The 15,984-nt window shown below is 46.2% G+C and overlaps 1 protein-coding gene and 1 long non-coding RNA gene across 4 annotated transcripts in view; one reads left to right on the forward strand and one right to left on the reverse strand.

Moving 5' to 3' along the window:
• The window catches only part of LOC146020145 (uncharacterized), a 55,668-nt gene extending 49,822 nt beyond the window's left edge, over positions 1–5,846 (reverse strand). For all 3 annotated transcript variants that reach the window (XR_014450729.1, XR_014450727.1, XR_014450728.1), the window contains exon 1: positions 5,404–5,846. This is a non-coding gene — a long non-coding RNA (uncharacterized LOC146020145). The remainder of the gene's footprint in view (positions 1–5,403) is intronic.
• Positions 1–15,984, forward strand: part of CCNF (cyclin F) — a 71,306-nt gene that overhangs the window by 10,974 nt on the left and 44,348 nt on the right. The window lies entirely within an intron of this gene.

Below are 15,984 nucleotides of genomic sequence, written 5' to 3' on the forward strand. Positions count from 1 at the left end.
ACACTAAACCTGACCCGTTATTCCTATATGTACAAGTACAACAGTGGAACTAATGTTTTGGACTCCTCCCAGGAATTAAATTCTTCAAAACTTTATGAAAATAACGCTCACTTTTTTCTCTGCTTTCTCTATATTTATTTAACCGAGAAACAGTTTACACAGCTTGTGAGGGGAAGAGGCAGGGCCTTGCTGTTTCTGACTTTTTTTTAGACCTTTTAAGGCCAGAGCAACAATTTAAGACCAAGAGAGGCCCTCTTGTGTACGTAAGGCTTAATGGTCCTATACGGAGAATGATCTGATATCTGGTAGTAGATGAAACTGAACAGCTTTATTGAGTACACGATCACAGATGTACAGTATCACACCAAGGATTTGCTGCAGACATTGGGTTATTGTTGCATGTTCTGAATATGAAAAAATACTGTAGGAACATCCCTGGAATTTAGCAACCAGCTCTTTCTGGAACACGGTTTTCTTTAAAAACCTGTCCTGTCAAAAAGCTGGAAACAGAGAGATAGAAAAATGTTTGGGTTTAGTGTCTGCATTTTTACCACACACACAACAGGGGATAAGCAATCTGGGATCACGGCTGTCGATCCCCACCCACAGCCGTGATCCTGGCCCGTTTGCGGTTAGATCGACCGCAGAACGACAGGCGGGATTCAATGTTCCGCCTGCCGCTTGGCGCAAAGGGGGCGTGGCCGCGTAAACGGCCATGGATTGTCGATCTGCAGCCGAGATCGCGACAATCCACAGCCGTTATAGGCAGAACGGGCCCGACAGCTTCTAAAGTCGGGCCCGTTCTGCCGTGATCCCGCATCAATGCTGCCGCTAAAGACAGCATTGAATAGGGAGCCGCCGCTATTTCCCATGTCGGAAATAGCGGCGGCACATTGCATACCCCCCAATGTGTCCGATTCCTATGTGGTTTTTAGTTCACAGACCCCTACTGCACATGCGCAGTACGGGTGTGGGGAATTAAAAAAAACTGTTTATCGTTACTTTGCATCATGTGACTCACTACTAACCACATCTGAACTATGGGGCCAATTTAGACAAATTACCAGCCCTGACTATTCATCAGGAGATTGCACATGCGCATGCAGGGCCGGATTATAATGGGGGTACAAGGGGTCAGTACCCCTGGGCCCCCCTCTAGCTAGGGGCGCCTTGTGGTTGGCATGTATTAAAAAAAAATAATAATAATTAAGCTAAAGGTTTTGTGCATGGGAGTGGGGTAGTGCTGCAGCTTCACCTATCTGCCAATGTGACAATGATTAATGGTGCTGAGCATCGGGAGCCAAGGCACACTGATTGCACAAGTGTGCAGTGCATTACTGGGAGTTGACTAAGTCCCATGACACTTTGCACCAGAGGGCAGAGGCTGAGACATTTGTGCTGAGCTCTGATTGGTGGAGCTCATTACAGGCTTCTCAGGGCCCATGGAGAACAGCAGCAGCCTAGTCATGGGAGGGTTTTTAATCAGAGGCAGCACTGGGACTGTGAGGTCTCCTACAGAGTAAGGTGCAGAGGGACAAACACTGGATTTTCACGTGGTATATATGTATGTGTGTGTACATACATACATACATACATACATACACATATATATATATTGTACTTTCTGCACCTTGAAAACGGGGCTTGTCCCCGAAACGTCGGTCACATTTTGCATTTAAGATGATTTTATAAAGACAAGTTTTTTCACTAAGACTGCGAGTGCCGCTATTTCTTCACCCGCTATTATTCCCAGTATTGGAAGGCACCGCAGCGACTACATCAAGTAAGGAATTTGAGTGCCGGTCCGCCACTACACCGTATATATATATATATATATATATATATATCCCCTGCAGTTAACCATTGACCAAGTTTGTACTGCCTTTACTCTGTGTTTTGACAGTGTAATATTCTCCCATGCAGTTTGCGGCCAGTAATGATAAGTGGAAGTGGGCCCCCCTGTCTAAAGTGCCCCAGGCCCCCCGAAGGCTTAATCTGGCACTGTGCGCATATTACACATGGTGCGCATGACCGAAGTCACCCTGCAAACAAAGCAAGCAATGGCATTTTATCACTGGCCATTCGCAAGATGACTGACAGCCAGACGGCATTTTGGTACGACTACCAGCCCTTATCTGGGAGTGGTGAGAAACACACAGGTGGACTGGGCCGTCGCAGGGGATTTCTCCTGACGCCAGTGCCGGACCTGAAGACTCCAGGATCATCGGAGCCGCCGAGTAAGTATTGTCCTATGCAGGAAGAGCATACATGTAGCCTGGGGGGGGGGGGATTCATTTGATGGCAGTGATTTTGAATAGATTTCCCCTCTTGCATTGTGGCGGGTTTTCACTCTGGCGGGAAAGCAGCTTGCTGATCACTGGGCTCTGAAAATTACCGCTTTATACTGCCTTTGTTTGTAGACTGCTTACTATCAGCACGTGCACCAAACCGGCGTGGTGACTTCACTTTTTAATTATCATATGTATGACTGGAGCAACCTCACCAGATTCTATTCAGTCATTGTCTATGTGTATAGTAAATCAAGCAAATGTTGCAAAAACATGTGAAAAACCCAAAAAAGCATGGGTACTTGTTTCCTAGCATGGCCACACCGATTTGTATCGGGGTGATCGTGTCGGAAAAATCGCGTCGGTCACATTGCATGCGATGCGACCGACGCGATCGACCCGATTTTTACATTGAATCAAATGTGAATAGGGCCCCTGGGACTCTATTTTACATTGGATTCAATGTAAAGTATTCCCCAGACCCCCAACTTTACCCCCTCAATGGCACCCCACGATTGACGCCAACCCGAAGCGTGGTATACGCATCCGCTCGCCACGCTTCGGGCTCGGTGGCTCGCTGCGCTCGCCACATTTTATATTCTCAACTCCACGCCGACGTGGATAGTAGGGGTATGAAAAGGTCGGAGGACGCGCACCGCTGCGCTCGCGACGCTTTGGGTTGGCGTCAATCGTGGGGTGGCGCTCACAATGGGGTTGCGTAACTTTTTTTTTACCATGACGGGGCCATATACAATGTGAAATGGGTCATATTGGCCCATTTCACATTGTTTCCTATGTAAAATGGACTTAATCAAGTCCATCTCATCTTGTGCCATTATAATGGCACAAGACCGACGCGATGCTCCCGATTTCAATGTTAAAAATATTTTAACATTGAAGCCTATGGCAAAATCGCGTCCATCGCGTCGGTCGCGTCGGGGGCCATGTTAATGCACGCGACCGACGCGATGCCCCCGATTTTTTCAAAGGAAATCGGGTCCATCGCGTCCATCGTGTACCTTAACTTTAAGGTACACGATGGACGCGATTGTGGCCGTGCTAGGAAACAAGTACCAAAGCATGTGTTAACCATTGTCCTGTCTACTTTTTGTACCTGTTGAACTTTTTACCTGCCGACCTTATGGTGACCATATGATGCCGACTTATTGATTGTTTAACTAGACAGTGAACAGGTCTATCATTTGGATATCATTAGGATCAATGTAAGAGCCCAATAGGGCCCAATAGGGCTATGGGGCCCAGATCTGAGGAGGGCCCAGCTTCCCTTTGTACAGTAAGTTACATGTGTTATATACATGTATCACCATTGGTTTGCATATAGGGGCCCTTACAAACTTTTGCTATTAGGCATACATATGTCTAGTTAAGCCCCTGGAGTAGACTCTGGCTGTGATTTGTGTATGGAGTATAGTGACTCCACTGCGGGACTACTGAGAGGTAAGTATAATATATGGGTGCACCCATTATAGAAAGCCTATGTCTGCAGGAAATATGATAAGCGTCCTGAAGGGCCTGACAGGTGGAGTTATGGGCTATGCTGACTTGAGCATATATGGAGATCTGGCTTTGGGTGGACCTTGCACCAGCTATAGGGTAATTTTACGCTGATGAGCGGAGGTGTTGGTACAAGCAATATACTGGGCAGACGAGTACACCTGGCTGAAGGCAAAAGGTCGACATGAAAGAGGTTGAAACATGAAAAGGTCAACATGATTTTTCAGTTGACATGGCTCCCCAAAGTTGACACCACTCTGTCTGGCACAATTTACCGTTCCCAATCTGTGGGGATGTTAAACTATTTTGTCAATGCTGTCCTTTTGGTGTTGACCTGGACATTGTAGACTTATTAACCGGATACCTATTAATCTATGAAATGACAGTTGTGGGCCATAAATCTACGGGCTGATCTATCTATCTATCTATCTATCTATCTATCCCTGATTCCCCTGCTGGATATGCGGTCTGCTAGTTCCAATCATGGGTGGGATCTAAGGGAGTCCATAATCGACAGATATGCTGAATTCCACACGACATTTTTTAAAAGGGCAATCATTAATGAGGCAAAACCATACAATGGGCGGGATTCACTAATAATCCCCGGTGAACATCGCCGGCATTCGCATAGTTATTAATCGCATATGCAGTAACATATGCGATTATTAACGCAAAAGCGATGCCCGGTGATGTGCACCGGGTCCCCCCTTCCCTGCCGGAACCCTTACACAGCTGTAAGGGCTCCGGTTCCTCCTCCCTGCACTCAGAAGCTGTGCAGGCAGGAGGAAATCACTGGTTTGGGCAGCACAGCAGGAGGCTGCCCGGACCCAGGTGAGGGGGGTGCGGCGCAGATCGGTGGGGGGAGCGCGGGGCGGCGGGGGACGCGAAGGGAAGCCCATAGGCTTCCATGGGGTTACGGCAAATAGGAACTGGCGTAACCCCCCCCCCCCCCGCAGCGAAGCCCCAGCAATGGGGCTTTGCTGCATATGAAAATGCAGTAAAAACCCTGAAAACGGGGTTTTTACCGCATTTTCAGCTTGCTGAATCTCGCCCATTGTAAATAATTGCTCCTTCAAAAAAAATCCAAGACCGTCCAGAATCCAGCACATCCCGCGATCTTGGACTCCATTACATCCTGCCCCATATTTAGGTCGGAATTGATAAAAAAAAAAAAAGATTTCCAGCAAGGTGGATTGTTCCGAATCATGACCCAGGCATCGGAAGAACAGTGAATAGGCCCGATACTCTCCTGATGTATGCGCACCTTTAGCATACCTCCCACCTCTCCTGATTACAGAGGGACAGTCCCGTTAATTGGACTCTGTCTCGCTGTCCTACCTACGAGCTGCAGTGCCTCAAGGGTGGGGGGCAGGTTGGGTGAGCTGGCATCTATCAGTGCAGGGAGGGGAGCCGGACACCCCCCAAAAAGACAATAATAGAGGTCGCTGTGCTAGGCCACACCCCCTCCATCTGAGGTCATGCCCACACCTACTATGCCTTCGGCCCTTTTTTTGGGCAGGACTTGTGAAAATTGGGACAGTTGGGAGGTATGCAATATACATAAAAGATAATAATAATATAATCCTCTGTCATCACGTACCGTAGGCTTCCTCTTGGTACATATTCCACCTGGTAGCACAGAGCTACTTAGCATTCCACATGATCTTATTATTCTGCACAATGCTGAGCTACAGTACCGCGGCCTGTGTTTTGCAGTCAGCGCCAGACGGAGTTACGGCACTCTAGTGGTTAATTATAAACAACTTGTCACATAATGGGTTTAGGTTCGTAGAATGGGTCTTCACACTCCCCCCTTCCATGAAATGCCAGCGCTCGTCCCATCTCTGGTCCTACTCGCTGTCTCCTTATATAGTATTAAATGTTATATGCAGAAACATTCCTGGCACACGCAGGCAGCCTCACCCCTTCCTTCTCTCTGATCTTCATGACTTCTTTCAGTCTCCAGAGCTTGCACCTCTCATCAAAGGCCCATTCACCCTCTCAGCATCAGTCATTCCCACAGCTCCTCAGAAACATCGCTTTCCCAGGATTCCCTCCCAGCCTCTGCCAATCACTGCCCTAATCTGCCCTCCGCTAATCCCTGCTACAATATACCAGTTGCCGTTTGCTGCCCTTCTATTGACGTATCAATTTTCATTTACAACGGGGGCTCTCAAAACTGTCCCCAGTGAACTCTTAAAAGGTCACAACTTCTGGATTTGCCTGTGGAAGCACAGGTGAAACAATGAAAATACTGATTAACTCGACAGAAGGTATATTTTTGTGGTGGTGCGGGTAATATTGCCAGGTCGGCCTTTTAAATCTGTACACATGATGTACAAATGCTTTTTAATTACACAGCAGTAGTTTTTTTTTTAGTTTGTTGTATACTTGTATGGCAATTTAAATCATGCATCTGAATTTGTTTTTATTCAGGTAAAACATTATACTTTGTGTATGCAGTCTTAACCCTTTGAGTGTGAAGATCTGTGAAAAATACCCTCTAAAAATGCCAGAGCCACTCACATTTGTTATATAAATTCAAATAGAAAAAGTTGTGTTAAGAAAGATTATATTTCCTGTATAAGCTAACCATTACAGGTCATTGGGGCAGATGTATTAAGCCTTAACAAGAGATAAATGCAAGGGTGATAAGGAGAGATAAACGTCCAGCCAATCAGCTCCTTACTGACTTTTTTCAAACACAGCCTGCACCATGGCAGTTAGCAGGTGATTGGCTGGACATTTATCTCTCCTTATCACCCTTGCATTTATCTCTTGTTAAGGCTTAATACATCTGCCCCATTGAGAGATAAACATCCAGCCAATCAGCTCCGTATTTACTTTTTTCAAACACAGCCTGTAACATGGCAGTTAACAGGTGATTGGCTGGGCATTTATCTCTCTTTATCACCCTTGCATTTATCTCTTGTTAAGGCTTAATACATCTGCCCCATTATGATGGATAAGAACTATAATAATAACTCACTTTTTTCACTATATATTTTTTCAATTTTGTGTTGCCCTGGGGTCACTCAGCTGCTACAAATACAGTAAATGCAGGCTTGCCTACCCTCCCGCAATGGCCGGGGTGGCTCCCGCAATTCGAAATATACTAATGTACTATGTTCTGGTATTCTAGTAGCAGTGCTGTGCTCATAAGCATTGATCTAGGTTAAAAAAAATGGTTACCATGGATTCACGTCAACACAACTTTTGGGCCTAAATAAAGGTACACGAAGGAAATATCTGCTCATTCAGCTTGTTATACTTAGCACTCTCAAGTGGAAAGAATAGTCCTGGTTAATACTGTTTCCAATGATTATAGCAAATATGGTTAATTCAGCAAATGAATGTGGAATTAAAAGGTTGGCTTAGAGAACACACAGTGAGTACAAGTAGCTGTGGGTGAAACTGAAGCCACATGCTTGTGTGGTTAACACCAAAGGCATAACCGCTCCACCACACCTTGAATCACACCGCCATCCCCGGGGGATGCTTGGTGTGAGTAGAGCACTAGCAAGTGGTTATACGTAATAATAGGGCTAACATAAAATCATAAAAGGTTCGCTCGGTCGTGCGTTCTGCGAGAGGGTGTTTATGAAAACACTTTCACTTGTTTTGTGTCACTTGTTAAAAATGTTGCTAAAACTCATTTAAACCTTTGATTGTCAACATCTCTGCGAGAGATGTGCAAAATATAGCCTAAAAATGCCAGCGCCGATCACATTTGTTATATAAATTCAAATACAAAAATGTTGTGTAAAAAAAGATTATAATTCCTACATAAGGTAACATTACAGGTAGGGAGGCCAATCCCGGGATCGGGATCGGCGGGATCCCGGGATTTTGGCCTAAAATCACCGGTATTTCAATCCCGGGATTGGCTCATCCAATCCCGGGATTTCGGGATTGCTTACCGCACAGTCTTTTTCAGAATTTTGGGTTTGTTTTTCTTTGCCGGGCAGCGCTGAGTAGCAAACATTGCCTGGCTGCCCCTCTTCTGTGCGACGCTGCGCAGCCCAACATACGTGTCCACCCGCTGGGTCTCGTGCAGACGTTGCCCGGCTGCCCTTTGTGCGCAGCGTGACATCAGAGGTCACGCTACGCAACCCGACAGCCGCATCTCCCAGCTAGGTCTCCTGCGTGCCGCACCAAGTCTCTCCAGCCAGGAAGAAACCAGCACAAGACAACTGGCTAGGTAACAGCCATCCGCACGTTCCCCGCTGATCGCCATGCCGGGTCTCCAGCCAGCAGCTAGACACGTGCCACCAAGCACACAGAGAGGTTGGTAGGCGGGAGGAGGGAGAGAGGAGACAGATATAGAGAGAGGTTGGTAGGCGGGAGACAGATATAGAGAGAGGACTGAGAGGGGAGAGAGAGATAAAGGACCGTGGAGGAGAGAAAAGAGTATATAAGGACTGAGGGACAGGGGGTAGAGCTAAGGAGAAAGATGCAGTGCAGTTAAAGAGCCCTGCTGCTACCTGCTTTTTCACCAAGAAGTCAATCCCGGGATCCCGGGATTCCCGGGATTGAGCATCTTTCAATCCCGAATCCCGGGATTGAAAAAATGGCCAGGGATTGGCATCCCTAATTACAGGTCATTATAATGAATAAGTATGTTTGCTTGCAAATTTTCACACTCATTTTGACAAATTCACTTGGCACTCAAAGGGTTACAAATAAGCCCCAGAATTGGTACGTGCTTCTCTTCATGTCCTTAACGGCTTCAATGATCATTTTCAGGTTTGTGATACTAGAAGTTGCCAACAATAGAGGATTCTAAATTTCCATATGTCATTATGAAGGCTGTGACACAGCCACAGGCATAAAATGCAGCCCCAAGTTACTGCAAAAGAGAATATATAATAAATGATACTTCCATTACAGGGTGCTCGGGTTGATTACATACATTATCATTACTTTTTCGGCACAATAATAAACTATTAAGGCTTGGGTTAGCCATCACCCGTTGCTAATGTAAATCTCTCTCTTCTCTGTGTCTTTTTTTTACCTGATGTACCTAGAACAGGTTCCAGCATCTTATACAATCTGAATTCTGATGTTTGTGTATGACCCTAGTTGGGGCTGTGGGTAAAAGTACAATAGCTGTTAAAGGGGCTAGAGCATTGGAGTATTCCTCCAACAATCAGGGGTAAGGGAATAACCTTTATAAACACAAGAAATGGTCCTGGGAATAAATAGGTCTTGTATCCGGCAATTATTTGTCACTTTGAGCCGCACATGTCCTAATAAAATGATTCTCTTTTGCCAATAATAGTCAGACAATACATAGATGTATCAAAGCTTGGAGAGAGACAAAAAGAGGCAGATGCACTAAGCTTTGGAGAATGATAAAGCGCATAGAGATAAAGTATAGGCTAATTGGCTGATTTTGGTTGACCCGCAAAGCTGTGAAATATACAGCTTTGTGGGTGCTCTAAACGCCGCCCAGTGCCTGCAGGATCACCTGCCCCCCCTCCCCCCTCGCATGCCGATTTCCCTGCACGCATGCGAATGGATGAAGCCTTACATGCGGGGGAGAAATGTACAGGAAGAGGACAGGCAGCTAACATCCGCTGACGTCAGCTGCCCGCCTCCCGCACCCGCGTCACGGGGGAATTTCCATGGGAATGCCCAGCATTTTCATGGGAACACCCATGAAACGCTGGGCATTCCTATGGGCGTGACCACGGCCCGCCGCCCCACGCCCCCCCCCCCCCCCACCCGCACTGCTGTGTGCGAGCGCCCAGCGGATGATCAATTCTCCACGGCTCCTTGCACTATACGGCTGCAGATGCGCATAGATGTATAATCACCCCCTGTATCTCTATATCGTTTGATACATCCCCCCATAATGATACTGGTCGGATTTTATTTGGAGACTATAGGAGCACTTTAAATAAAAAAACACTTGACCCAATGTCCCTTTCTCGCTTCCAGCTTGCTGCCCCATTATACTTCCAGGCTTCTAATATACAGGCCGATGAATCATTTCCTTTCCCCTAACACCTTGCTTGGCTCTGTCTAATTTGGTTTCCACGCTTAACACTCTACTGTAACAGCAACAACAAACCGCGGCCAAAGTCACACACTCTCTCCAACATGTGAGGATCACTTCTGTTTGTTTATTCATTTCTGCCTCTCCACCGCCTTGTTCCCCTTATTTACAAGGCTCTTCATCCTGATGACCTCTGGTACATTGCCCTCTTCTGGCTGCTGTCCTAATTAAACATACTGTTGCTGAACGCAAGTCATTCGTAATTGCTTCCACATTGAGTGGACGAAAGTAAATGCGGATCGGTCCAATCGGTACTTTAGGTTTCATACCTTGTCATCAGGGCGCACTTGCATGAGCCCTATCCTTGGTGGAAAAGATACCTCTGAAAAAGAGGCACATTTTACACCGCAGGCCAACAATACGAAGCTAACAGTCAACATCACTCCTGCAGTCACAAGTAGCGATGCAACTACTAGTTATATATGCTGGGTTTGGAGTATGTGCAGTATAACAATGGGCAAGATACCTGCAACACTGCCGGGCTGGGTTACAGGTAGGTAGACCAGGGCATTCTCCAGGGTTCCCAACAGAGCCGCAACCTGTTAGTTACGAACTTGTTTAGGTTAAAAAAAAGATTTACGTCCATCAATTCAACCTTTGATTACCAGTTATATTCCTGGATGTTTTTATCAAATAAATGATTGTCTAGCCTTGATTTAGATGTAGTTATTGTATCTGCCGACCATAGGCGTGGGCAGCACATTTTATTAGGAGGTGCACTGTCAAAGCGGTGTGCCTAGCACCACCTATTGGTCATGTCTAACCCCGCCATTGGGTCTGTCTAACACCGCCAATCAGGCGTGAACTCACTACAATATAAAACGTCTCTCAGCCACACCATTATATCCATAATCTCCTGCCTATTTCAGTTTTAATCTTCTAATTACTCTGTGTAACAGTACATGCAAATAAAGTCAAAATCATATCTGGATGACACAGATATGTAGTGATATGACAATGGTGTAATGCAATTAATAATGCAAAACACACATAATTGATTAATGGGCGCTTATTTTAATGGCATACAGGTCTAAAAAGCAAAAGTCTTTGGTAAAAGGTGTTGCTGGTATTACTAGCAGCAATAAGTGTGGGGTGGGGGCACAGCATTAGGGGGTGCCTGTGCACCCTTAACACTCAATGTGCGCACGCCTATGCTGCCGACACCACTACAAATGGAAGAGAGTTCCATTATTTTACTGCCCTCACCGTAAAAAAGCCATTCCTTCCACGTGGAAAAATGCGGTAAAACCCAGGTTTTACCGCATTTTCCTATGTAGCAAAAATGATACCACAGTGAAGGGTATTGCCACCTTTGGGTGGCGATACCCTATAGAAGCCTATGGGCTTCTTTTTGCCGCCCGCCGACACCGATGCAAACCCGCCGCCTCGCCGACCCCCCCTCTGTCTTACCTTCCTGAAGGGTCCTCCTGGAACCCGGAAGGTAAGCCCTGCCTCCCCCTAGTGAAGCAGCCGGACATCCTTCCGGCTGCAGGGGGGAGGAGGAAGCGCCGGGGGCAGCATGCATAGCTGTCTCCGGCGTGAGGGGAGAGCGTGGCGGCAGGGAGGTGACGGAGACCCCCCGCACACCAGTGTACAGGTATCGTAGGGGGCCTCCGTCACCGCACCGCGATGCCAGCCGCATATGTTAGTACATATGCGGCAGCATTGCGGCGGGGGGGGGGGGCGGCGAGGGGCAGCGATGTATTTTAATACATCCCGCCCTAAGTGCATCCCCTTGTGTCCTAGTATCTGATGTCGGAGTAAATAGGCTGCCTTACAGATCATTGTATTGGCCCGTAATATATTTGTACTTGTGGAGGATGTCTCCCCTTAAATGTCTCTTTTCCAGTATAAACATTCTTTATTCGGCTAATCTATCCTCATAGCTTAAGGCCTCCATCCCTTGTATTAGCTTGGTTGCCCTTCTCTGGACTTTTTCCAATTCTATGATGTCTTTTTTTGTAATATGGAGCCCAGAATTGCACTCCATATTCTAGATGAGGTCTAACAAAGTGTCCTTTACAGTGGTATGTTCTAGATTCCATGCCCTTTTTATACAGGCAAGTATCTTATTTGCCTTATTTGCTGCTACCTGACACTGAGCACCTTTGTTATGTCTCCCGAGATGCATAACCTTACATTTGTCCACACTGAACCTCATTTTCCATTTTTTCACCGACTCATCTAGTTTATTTAGATCCCTCTGTAGCGTGGAGACATCCTTATCTGTACTAATCACCCAACACAGTTTTGTGTCATCCACAAAGATGGATAGGTTTCTGAGTATTCCCTCCTCTATACCATTGATGAATAAATTAAATAGAAGAGGGCCAAGCACCGATCCCTGTGGTACCCCAATTAGTACTGTATCCAACCGGAAAATTCTCCATTTACCACCACTCCCTGTTCTGTATCATGCAGCCAGTTTCTTCCAGCTACAGATTATTACCCTTAGTCCCACCTCCTCCATTTTATTAATTAACCTCTTGTGTGGTGTGGTATGGTATCAAAGGCCTTTACAAAATCAAGGTAGACTATGTCTACTGCATTCCCCAAATCTAATTTCTTGCTGACCTCCTCGTAAAAGCTTAGTTTGGCATGAACAATTTTTTACAAACCCATGCTGATTACCACTGATTATACTATGCTTCTCTAAATATTCCTGGATCTTATCTCTTAAAATTCCCTCAAATAATTTCCCCATGATTGATGTTCAGCTTACAGGTCTAAAGATCTCTGGGTCATCTCTTTTCCCTTTTTGAATATTGGTACAACGTCCGCTATTCTCCAGTCCCTTGGCACCATACCAGATGAAATTGTGAAGAGTGAAATCTATGTTTGGTTCTATTGATCACACCCCATATATTGAGCCTGTAGCTTCCACTGTCTGCCAGTTTAGCTTTATCTTTATCCTTAGTAATGCTACTTCCATTGCGGTTGGTTAAGGGGCCTATGTTCTCTTTTATTCATCTTTAGCTATTTGTGTATGTATTTTATAGGCATCTAAAGTGGTGCAAGGATCATGACCCAACATATTGTACCTGAAAGATACTTCAAGGATGATCTTTACTTAAAATCTAGTTTACCCCATGACAAAGCCTAGACCTTTGTGTTATTCTGGTGACCAGCAGCTCCTCATCTCCTGCTCCTTAGTTGGATTTACTGATGGAGCAGCAGCAGCAGGTCTCGCTATCATCTGAATGGTGTGACAGTCATAGGGTTCAAGCCATAAATTTAAAATGGTATTTAATCAGGATTGTACATAATTCCTGGGTGTCCTCTGTTTCAGCCACTTAAGGTCAGCAGAATACACTAGACTTCTACACAGGGCTGGACGGATCGACAGTTGTGACCCGGGATTGAATACCCCCCATAGTACCTACTTTAATTTCTGAATACAACATAACTTGGATAGCAATGTACAGAGAAAATATGAATGTTATGTAATGATCCAGTATTCCGCTTTCAAAGAACCACTCCCAGCAGTATGGGAAATCACTTGACGCGTTTCGCCGCTCTTGAATAGGAGTTTCATCAGAAGGGATTTTCCTCTCTGTATTTTGGAAAGAGACTGTTCTTTTCATTAAGAGAGGGTGCTATGTGTGCCTGCAATTGAAATATCTCTGTTTGCCTCAAGATTTAGCTGCATGCGCCATGAATAAGGATCTATGGCACTTTTGTGTCCAGTGTATTTACTGCTATGCTACTTACGAGAGTTTGCTGATTTTCATTTTGCATGCAACGATTCATTCACTTCTTATAATTATGCATTTGTCTGTTTAACTCCCGGGAGCTTTTTACTATAGTTTATTATTGTATAGATTAGTATAAACTTTTTTAATGTCACAGGCTTGCGTTAAACTCTTTTCATGTATACAACTACTGGTTTTCTCGGCACGGCATAACCTCCTTCTTTTGCTAAAATTCATGGGGGGTGGGTAGAAACACACTCCTGTGCCAGCTACTATGATTGATTTACTTAGCGACGGACTCAGTAATTAACCGCGCACTAATTTGTGTGACGGGGCAATTCAATTACAGCACGTGGCAAGCCCGCAGGCTGCACTTAATGCAGATTTCTGTGTGAGCCTGCGAAAGGCTTGAACAAAAATCTGCAGTAAGTTTTCATAATGAGAGTTCTGGGAACTGGGCCCTTATTCAGATCTGATCGCAGTACAAATTTGTTCTCAAAATGGGCAAAACCATGTGCACTGCAGGTGGGGCAGATGTAATATGTGCAGAGTTAGCTTTGTGTGAATTATTTTGTTTCTGTGCAGAGTAAATACTGGTTGCATTATTTTTACACTGCAATTTAGATTTTAATTTCAACACACACCACCCAAATTGAACTCTCTCTGCACATTACATCTGCCCCACCTGCAGTGCACATGGTTTTGCCCATTTTGAGAACAAATTTGTGATCAGATCTGAATAAGGGCCCTTGTCTCAGAACCTATGGGTAAATAAGTGTTAGTGGAAAACTTACTGTGCACGAAAAAGGGTCTGAAATTGAATAGGAACAGATGTAAAGGCCTGAGGCCACCCTTTTCCCTGCAGGGTACATTATCACGACATTGGCCCTTATTCAGATCTGTGCGGCCGGAGCCGCACACGGTGCTCCGGCCGCACAAACCAATCCCCGCCCACGATACGGATCGCCACGGCCGTCCGTACACGGACGGCTGGCGATCCGCAAGAAAATGGTGGGGCGTACGCCTCCACCATGGTGGGAGCTGCCCCCTGCATTCGATGGTCGGCGACCATCGAAGGCAGGGCCGCACGCCCCACCAGGTCCCGCAAGCTGAGACCACACGGACAATCGTCCGTGTGATAGCTTGTATGGGGGCTGAGAGCTGACATCCGGCGACGTCAGCTTCCCGCCCCCATCACTGGCGTCATACCCTCATTAGCATGCATACGCCCCGCGTTTGCATGGGAACGCCCATGAAACGCGGGGCGTATGCATAGGGAAATGAGGGTATGAAGCCCCTCACGCCCCTATACGCCCCCTTTGCGGCGGACGAACTACGTCTGCGGCGAATTGGGCTGCACATGCGCAGATTGACCTCTGCGCATGTGCAGACTGAAAACATCGGCCCTACGGCCGCACGCGGGCCGTACCGCACGATTCAGAATAAGGGCCATTATGGGGCAGAATTATTAACATTATTTTTAGTTTTTTACATAACTATTAACATTATTGTAGTTTCACTTAAATGTTTTAAAGGCTTTTGGAGCAGTTTTCATAAAAACCAGTGAGGGCCTACTGTCATCGTATCCTGCGCTGCTGCGTGAGTCCCGTTGCTGTTAATCAATGCTGCAAAGTGGCAACTCACTTTACAGCACCAGGGGTAACAGCAGGAAGAGGATCCGATAAATGGCAGCCCTCCAATCTCCGATCCCTGGGTCTAGTGAGAGTTTGAGCAGCAGTTGGGCGGCGAAACCGGGGACAATCCATCGGAGGGAGCGGCAGTGGGAGGGGCTGACAGCAGCGGTAGCAGCAATGTCCGTGACAGGGCATGCGAAGCACATACTCTGGGTATTTTTCTTGAAAAATCTCCTTAAGGTGCAGATCTATCACAATGCGCAACTCAGATGCGAATGTGATATAATAAAACCGCCCCCAATCCATGTTGCAATAAATACATTGCATGGATTTATCAATTATCGTGTGCAGGGACAGAGCTGGCGAGAAAGCTCTGCCCTTATCGAATGCCCTCCGCAGCATTATTGTGGTATTTTATGTGCAACCGCCCCCTTTGCTGCTTCCACCAGGTTTTCACAAAAACTGCTCCAAAATCCCTTAAATACATTTAACATTATCAATAATGTTGATAAATCTGCCCCTAAAACTTCATTATTATGCGGCTGACTTTAGTTGTGTTTTTATGTATAGTCATCTCAATAGAGAGAACATGAGTGATGACTAGATTTATACTGCATGCAGTATAAATCTAGTCAGGTGATAGCGACGCGTGTGACCGCGCATCGTGCGGGGAGTAAACACACAGAGAGATCTGTGCTTCGGCCCTCATTCTGGTTGACTCGCAAGGCTGCGAGTCCACCAGTCTCCGCCCACACAGCCGCCCGCCCACTCACATGGCACAATTTCCAGCCGGA

The sequence above is a fragment of the Crinia signifera genome, chromosome 7 (genome assembly GCF_055691185.1).
Source record: "Crinia signifera chromosome 7, ASM5569118v1, whole genome shotgun sequence".
Lineage (NCBI taxonomy): Eukaryota > Metazoa > Chordata > Amphibia > Anura > Myobatrachidae > Crinia > Crinia signifera.